Below are 6,871 nucleotides of genomic sequence, written 5' to 3' on the forward strand. Positions count from 1 at the left end.
GCAGCACAATAGCGTTCTGGAAAACAAGCTCCCACATTTTATGATACAGGTGGTACTACTCTTCAGATAGATATAGTCATAAGAGGCATGGGTACTTATGTGGGCAACCATAATACAGTCATGTTTCCACAACAGTCAGGAAACCCCATCTTGAAGTTAATATCCATGGGAATATCTTCAAGATCCAAAGAACTCATCTTGCCACTCTACTCTTCCCTCATCAGACCAATCAAACTTCGAATACAATGCTTCCTTTGGTACGCATCATTTAACTAGAAAGGCTCAACAATTTTATTACCAGGAAAATCAAAAATATTAAATCTTTCAAGTATCCTGATTGATTAGCACAACTCTCTTTTTACTCAGCAGTCTACAAGTTGCCATGAGGAGACCTGTGCTTCAAACTTTCAATCCATGAAATACCCAACTATACCTCTTCGCAAAACCCAAATACAGTGGCTCCAACAATTAAAAAAGTCTCAATGAAGTCAAAGTATTCTCAGCCTACTGAAGTGATAATAAATTACATCACGGTTATGACAAACAAGCCCTGATCGATTTGGGGGATGAGAACTATTAAGTGGTTGCAAAGAGTAAAGAAATTTTAAGTGTGTTTACTTAAAGTGCATATGTCTAGGGGTTTACTTCTAAGTTTTGAACTTTCAAAATGGCAACTTTCTTACAGTCGGGACCATAAGATTGAAGTTTTGAAACTTCAAAATTTAAATAAAACAAATAAATAAAAACAAAATAAAAATGTTCTTTTTTTTATGTTTTTGCAGGGGGGCGAGTACACTGGCCCTGCAAGGTTACAATGCCTTCCACACCTTTAAACTGCAAAATGAACGTGTAAAAACCAAAGGACGCAGAGTTTCAATGGTTTACCTTTAAAATGTGGACTGTACACAGTCGAACGGCTGCACTACCGAAACATTTCCGCGAAAACCCATACAGCTGAAATGTCACAAACATGAAACCCATACAGCTGAAATGTCACAAACCCGAAAAAACATCGAACGTCGACATTTGTGACTGCGCCACACCTACAAACAAGTGCTAACATGCGTCAAAAAGGGGGCAAGATTTTGCGATTTGAACATCGGCATTTGAGGTTTTGAGAAGGTGCAGTCCGACGTTCCAACCGTCAACATTTTGAAGGTAAACCGTTTCAATCTATATTAAAGATAAACTCACCTCCCATCTAGTTAGACTGGACAACTTCATGGAGTTACTTCAGGTCCAGGTTATGGTGGGCAAGACCCTCATTCAAGTCCTAGCCAGTTATAGATCCCCTCCATGGGTCACAACACCCATGAAGCCTATCTAACCAAACTGAAGACAATCCAAATTATACCAAACACACTGGTTATGGGTGATTTCAATCATTCCACCATCAAATGGGAAACTCGCTCTAGCCCAAACTCACTAGAAAAGTTCTTTGACATTGTGAATTAAAATGCCCTGGAGCAAACAGTCCATACCCTGACAACAGGAGCAAACATTCTAGATCTGGTCCTCACCAACATGTCAAACAGGTGCACTGCTGCAACTGTGGACCCTCATTAGCTAAAACTGACCACAAATCAGTCATCTTCGAACAGGCACTAATACCAGAACTCACAATGTGTGAAATCAGACTAAAAATTTCACCAAGGCAAACTATACCCTCCTAGGTGAAAGTAAAAATGCATTCCAAGCCCCATCCCAAGCTGAAAGTGGTAACTACACTGAAACTTGCACTAATGCCTTGTACAAACACTTGCATAAAAGTGTATAAATTCTGCTGTGCCAGACAGACTCAAAGCCACAGCACCAAGTAAAATCAAGCTGCCATGGTGGACTTCCAGCATCAACAAACTCTACAATAAACGCAAAAAGCTGCTGTCCAAGAAAACAAAGATAAGGACCCAACAATGGAAAAGCACTCTCCTCAGCCTTAACAGGCAAATAAGACAACTTGTCAAATCCTCCAAGAGCTCCTTTGAGAGTACTGCCAAGGATGACCATAAGGCCTTTTACAGCTATGTACGTAACCTAAAGGGTAGGACCCAAGTATGTGCAGAATTGGTGATCAACGGTATCACACACACTGATCCCACAGAGACAGCGAACCTAATAGTGGATAGGTTTGGTGAAAATTTCACTCCCTTATTCCCACCTAACTTGCAACAAACCTTCTCCCAAACTCCCCCACCCCACCTTACATATCTGAAGAACAGGTCCTCAAAGCTTTGTCCAAGGCAAAAAACACAGTCTCTATGGGACCAGATGACATCCCAGACTGTCTTCTAAACAGGCAAAAACATGAACTAGTATCACCACTAAGTACCCTATTCAATCGTAGTCTAATCATAGGCGTTGTTTCTGCAGAATGGAGAACAGCTACAGTTATTCTCCTCCACAAAGGTGGCCTAGCAACAGACTCATGGAATTACAGACCCATAAGCCTGAACAGCATCATCTGTAAGGCGATGGAATGTATTATTATGGACCTCATAAATAAACATATAGCTGACCTCCAAACCCTGGATCCTGCCCAGTTCGGCCTCATGAAGGGCAGATCCTGCCAGTTAAATCTGGTGGATTTCTTTAAAAGTGTGACCAGGGCCATTGATGAGGACAAATCTGTGCACAGCACACCCCAACTTGGCAAAGACTTTTGGCACAATCCCACATTCAGGCATTACCAATAAACTTAGCAATCTGAATGTAAACCCCTTCATTGTATGATGGGTTGCCAACTGGCTTACAAACCGGATACACACTATCAAAGTGGGTGACTCAACATCAACCAGCAGACCTGTTAACAGTGCTGGCTGCCTACTGTTTGGTAAATACTTCTCAGAGGTTCAGGTCAAAACTGGGGCTAACCAAGTTTGCAGATGACTGCAAACTACATGCAATCACTAAATTCCCAAATAATGTCAGTATACTCCAGTAAGGTCTCACACAGACCAACTGGTGTATTAATCACAATCTCAAACTGTATGCAAAAATATGCATCATCATTCCCTTTGGCATAAACAATGTCCCTTCACACTCTCAAAACAACAACAATTCCCTAAGTACCCATGAGGTGGTTAAGGGACCAGAGTTCACAGGCTGACTGCGACCTTAACTTTGAACACCATGTGTCTACTGTTGTAAGGAAAGCTTTCCACATAGCTCACTTGGTTAGTAAAGGCATTGCTTTGAGAGCAAAAGAAGTTACACCACCACCTATACTCGGCACTTATCCAGCCCATAATTGTGTATAACGCTCCATTCGGTATGTACCGTACTAAGCACCTGCAGCAATTAGAGATACCTCAGAGATTTCTAACAAAGAAGATCAAGGGTCGCCAGCATGTGCCTTTCATGGACTGACTAACGTCCTTGTCACTATACTCCATATCATATAGACTTCTTAGGGGTGATTTATGCCTGGTGTACAGAGCAATCCAAGACCCAAACCTAATGAACTTACTACATATCTGTAAATTAAATGGGTCTAGGGCTACCAGTTACACGGACTTAAATATGGCCTGAGACTTAAATAGGATATGCTGGAGGGAGAGAGATTTATCTCCCAGCGACTGCCACGTCTTGGAACAGGCTACTAATTAGTGTTAACCAGAGCACCTCTATGACACTGTTCAAGAGGAACCTGGTCCAGTGGATGGGGCACTATAAATGCTTACTGGGGATAGTGCCCACAAACCTCCTGGACATGGGCAGTCATCACTAAATGCAATCTTGGGTAGTGACTAGTACTTGCACTGTGTTGAAACAGCTAGGCTTAAAATGACCTCTGGGTCGATAGCCTAGTAATCTCTAATGAGCCAGATTCATCACCAACTACCCAAACAACACACACCACTGTATTGCTTTGAAGTCTCTACAATGGCTAGAATTCCAACTACTACAGCTCTATCAATTTCACATGTTGCACTCTATGCTCTTTAAACCATCCTACTCTCCATCCTTATCTCTCCTTGTCTCTGTCTACACCCCATCTCGACCCCTCCGCACCTCTAATCAACAATTGCATGATATTTACCACCCAAATAAATCAGTAGGTAAGCTACTCTACAAACACTCTGTGGCCCAAGCCTGGAAGAAACTACCCCTTGACATTCGCTCAATCTCTCGCACCCTACTATTTAAAAGAAAACTACTCAATTCCAGAATTTGCCCCTGCTATGACCCTACATAATTCTCTCCTCCCCCCACATTGGAATCACTCCCATCTATCCTTGTCATACTTATGAACTCTATCCCCATTAGTACAGTTACATAGCATCAAAAAAAAAAAAAAAAACTTGTGCTGTCATTTAACTATTGTTAATGTTGTTTTGTTTATTGTTTTACTACTGTAATGACTAGTTTTATTTCTGTTTGCTGTGCTTGCATACTATTGTAGTGTTTTATTATTGTACTATCTGGAGCTTTTCTCCTCGGGTCTCCACTGAAAATGGGACAAAATTCCAGTTGGACTAACCCGGTCAACAAATGTCAATAAATAAATAAATAATGATCCTATTCCACGCTATATGACGATCTCCATTTAAACGGTTCAAAGTTTCAAAACTTCAATCTTATGGTCTCTACCATAAGAAAGTCCACATTTTGAAAGTTCAAAATTTAGAAGTAGACCCATGTCTAGACATCTTACGGTTCTTGTGATTTATTGCCTAATAATGTTCCTATGTTCTTAACAGTAAAGGCACCTAAAAAGATTACTAGAAAAGCTCACTCAGTTATAAGAAATAATAAGAGCTCCCTTATTATGCCATGGCATTATAAGACTCTGCCCTATTACACCAAGGAAGACTAATTTTCACAAACACAAAAATATGACCTGCTGGCTGCTGGCTCAATACATACCTATCTCAACACACAATATACTTTACATATGAACCAGACTCCTTCTGCATACTGTTGGGGGGGGGGCACCTTGAAATCAAGACTCCATGAACAAAATGTAAATCACAAATTCACCCATGGAGTATACCGCATGGTAACTAATACATCTCAATTTTGTTACATTACCCTGACTAGATTTCTAAATCACGTCTGTAGCTATCTATAAAAACAGGTTACTGTTCATATTACAAAATATTGGTACAAATGACAATGGAATGGATGTGCCCTCTTTGAGATGGCTACCATGGTGTGGCAAAGTTTGTAGCAAGAATTCACCTACATGTTAGTCTGTGTGTTTGTACTATTTGGAAAAATATATTTATTATATTTGTACTTGTTTTCTGGGGTACAGCAGTAATAACCACAGACTCATTTCAGCAGCAATGTCTAGTTAAGTGACTTGCTCAGAGTCAGACAGCTATTCATTCAATGGAGGATGAGAGAATCAAACTTTGCACCTCTGGACCACAGGATGCAGCTTGTTAACAGCTCCTTAATACTCAAAGCTACTTGCTAGATTACCTGTGTGCAGGGTCACCTGAGTGTATTAAGGGGGTCAACTGGGGTTGGAAAGAAAGGGGAGATGGTGTTTTAGGACAATATACTGTGGTACTGCATTCTTTTCTAGGGAACTCCTAGGTTTGCAATTTGCTGGAGGACCTCACAACGTTAAAACTCCTAGTAGTAAATATGAACTCAAAACATCCACCCTCATTTTTTACTTTGAACAGTAAATAATGAAACCAAGATAACGGCTAAAGAAATTACTTTTGCAGCAAGTCGATTCCGAAATGCTTTACAGTTGAAAGCTTTCAGCAACGCTAAAATCACACACACATAAGCATACAGACTTGATCCCACAATCAACATGTTTCCAAATTACACTAACAGTAAACAGATGAATTAAACATCTGTACTTCGTTCTTGGTTTACAACTTCCATGGAATGGTTTTCCCCACTTGTAACAGCTGCCAGTAATTTCTAAACATTAAACATACTGTACAACAACAAACAGAGAGAAAAGTGAAGTAAGAAATGTAGGAACATGGGGGGGGGCTGAGTCATCTTATACTGCCACCCTCAACAAGGACTCTCTCTGGCAAACCCGTATGAACAGGACATCAGAATCAATTCTTCACAACAAGCCTACTTGATATTAATCACAGTAAAGAACTGGCTCTCTTGATGGTAGGGTGACCATCTGTTCCTGTTTGTGCACTGCTTTTGCAACCTGACAAATATTTAGGTAAAAAAATATTTTCCGCGTTTCCACTAATTGTGCGAAATCATTTTTCATCTGAAACGCCTACACTGAATGAGAGAAACAGCTTAAGTTCCAGTACACACCATGATGACGTTTAATCCCCCATGTTCTTAACAAATGTCACGCGTATCATACTTGCCCACAGCCTAAAACCAGTGCAACCAATCAGACACGTGGTTCAGAGTGCCGCTGTTAAAAGTACATACAAAATTCAGTGTATCTAATTTTACCTTAGCAAGCCATGCGAGCCACACATTAACTACACCTACCGCCGTATATAAACTCTTACTCTGCAATCTAACACGTGAACAGTATCCTTGTACAATCTCATGTATACTTCCCTCAACCTATCCCCACATCCGATACAACAAGACAGCAAATCTCTGAAAAGTCAGTGCACCCAATTGACAGGTAACTCTTCTTCCAGGGTCCCACAACAAACCCAAATAACTTCCTGTAATTATCGTCCAATGAGCAATCAGTAGGGCGGGACATAAGACGTAATTTGTAAGAGACGAAAATCTTGTTTTAAAAAGTATAAGTGTATTTCTCGATTTCTTATGAATTTTCAGACGGCGCAAAACCTACCAATGGGAAAAGAAAGGGCTTAACTTTAGGGCACTTTCTACACGATGGTTTTGCTAACTTAAAGGTTTTTTTCAGACACCTTTATTGAATCTTCACTTGTGATTTAGGCAAATT

At 40.4% G+C, this 6,871-nt stretch overlaps 1 protein-coding gene across 2 annotated transcripts in view; it reads right to left on the reverse strand.

Annotated features, from left to right (window-relative positions):
- The window catches only part of THUMPD3 (THUMP domain containing 3), a 688,598-nt gene extending 682,033 nt beyond the window's left edge, over positions 1-6,565 (reverse strand). The window contains exon 1 of one of the 2 annotated variants that reach the window (XM_044078641.1): positions 6,439-6,565. The gene's annotated coding sequence lies outside the window, so the exon portion shown is untranslated. Of the gene's footprint in view, positions 1-6,399 lie in introns of both variants that reach the window. The other variant, XM_044078640.1, reaches the window with a different exon arrangement.
- Positions 6,566-6,871: the final 306 nt, after the last annotated feature.

This window comes from Protopterus annectens, chromosome 7.part1 (assembly GCF_019279795.1).
Source record: "Protopterus annectens isolate FY-2018-M chromosome 7.part1, PAN1.0, whole genome shotgun sequence".
NCBI classification, from domain to species: Eukaryota; Metazoa; Chordata; order Ceratodontiformes; family Protopteridae; genus Protopterus; species Protopterus annectens.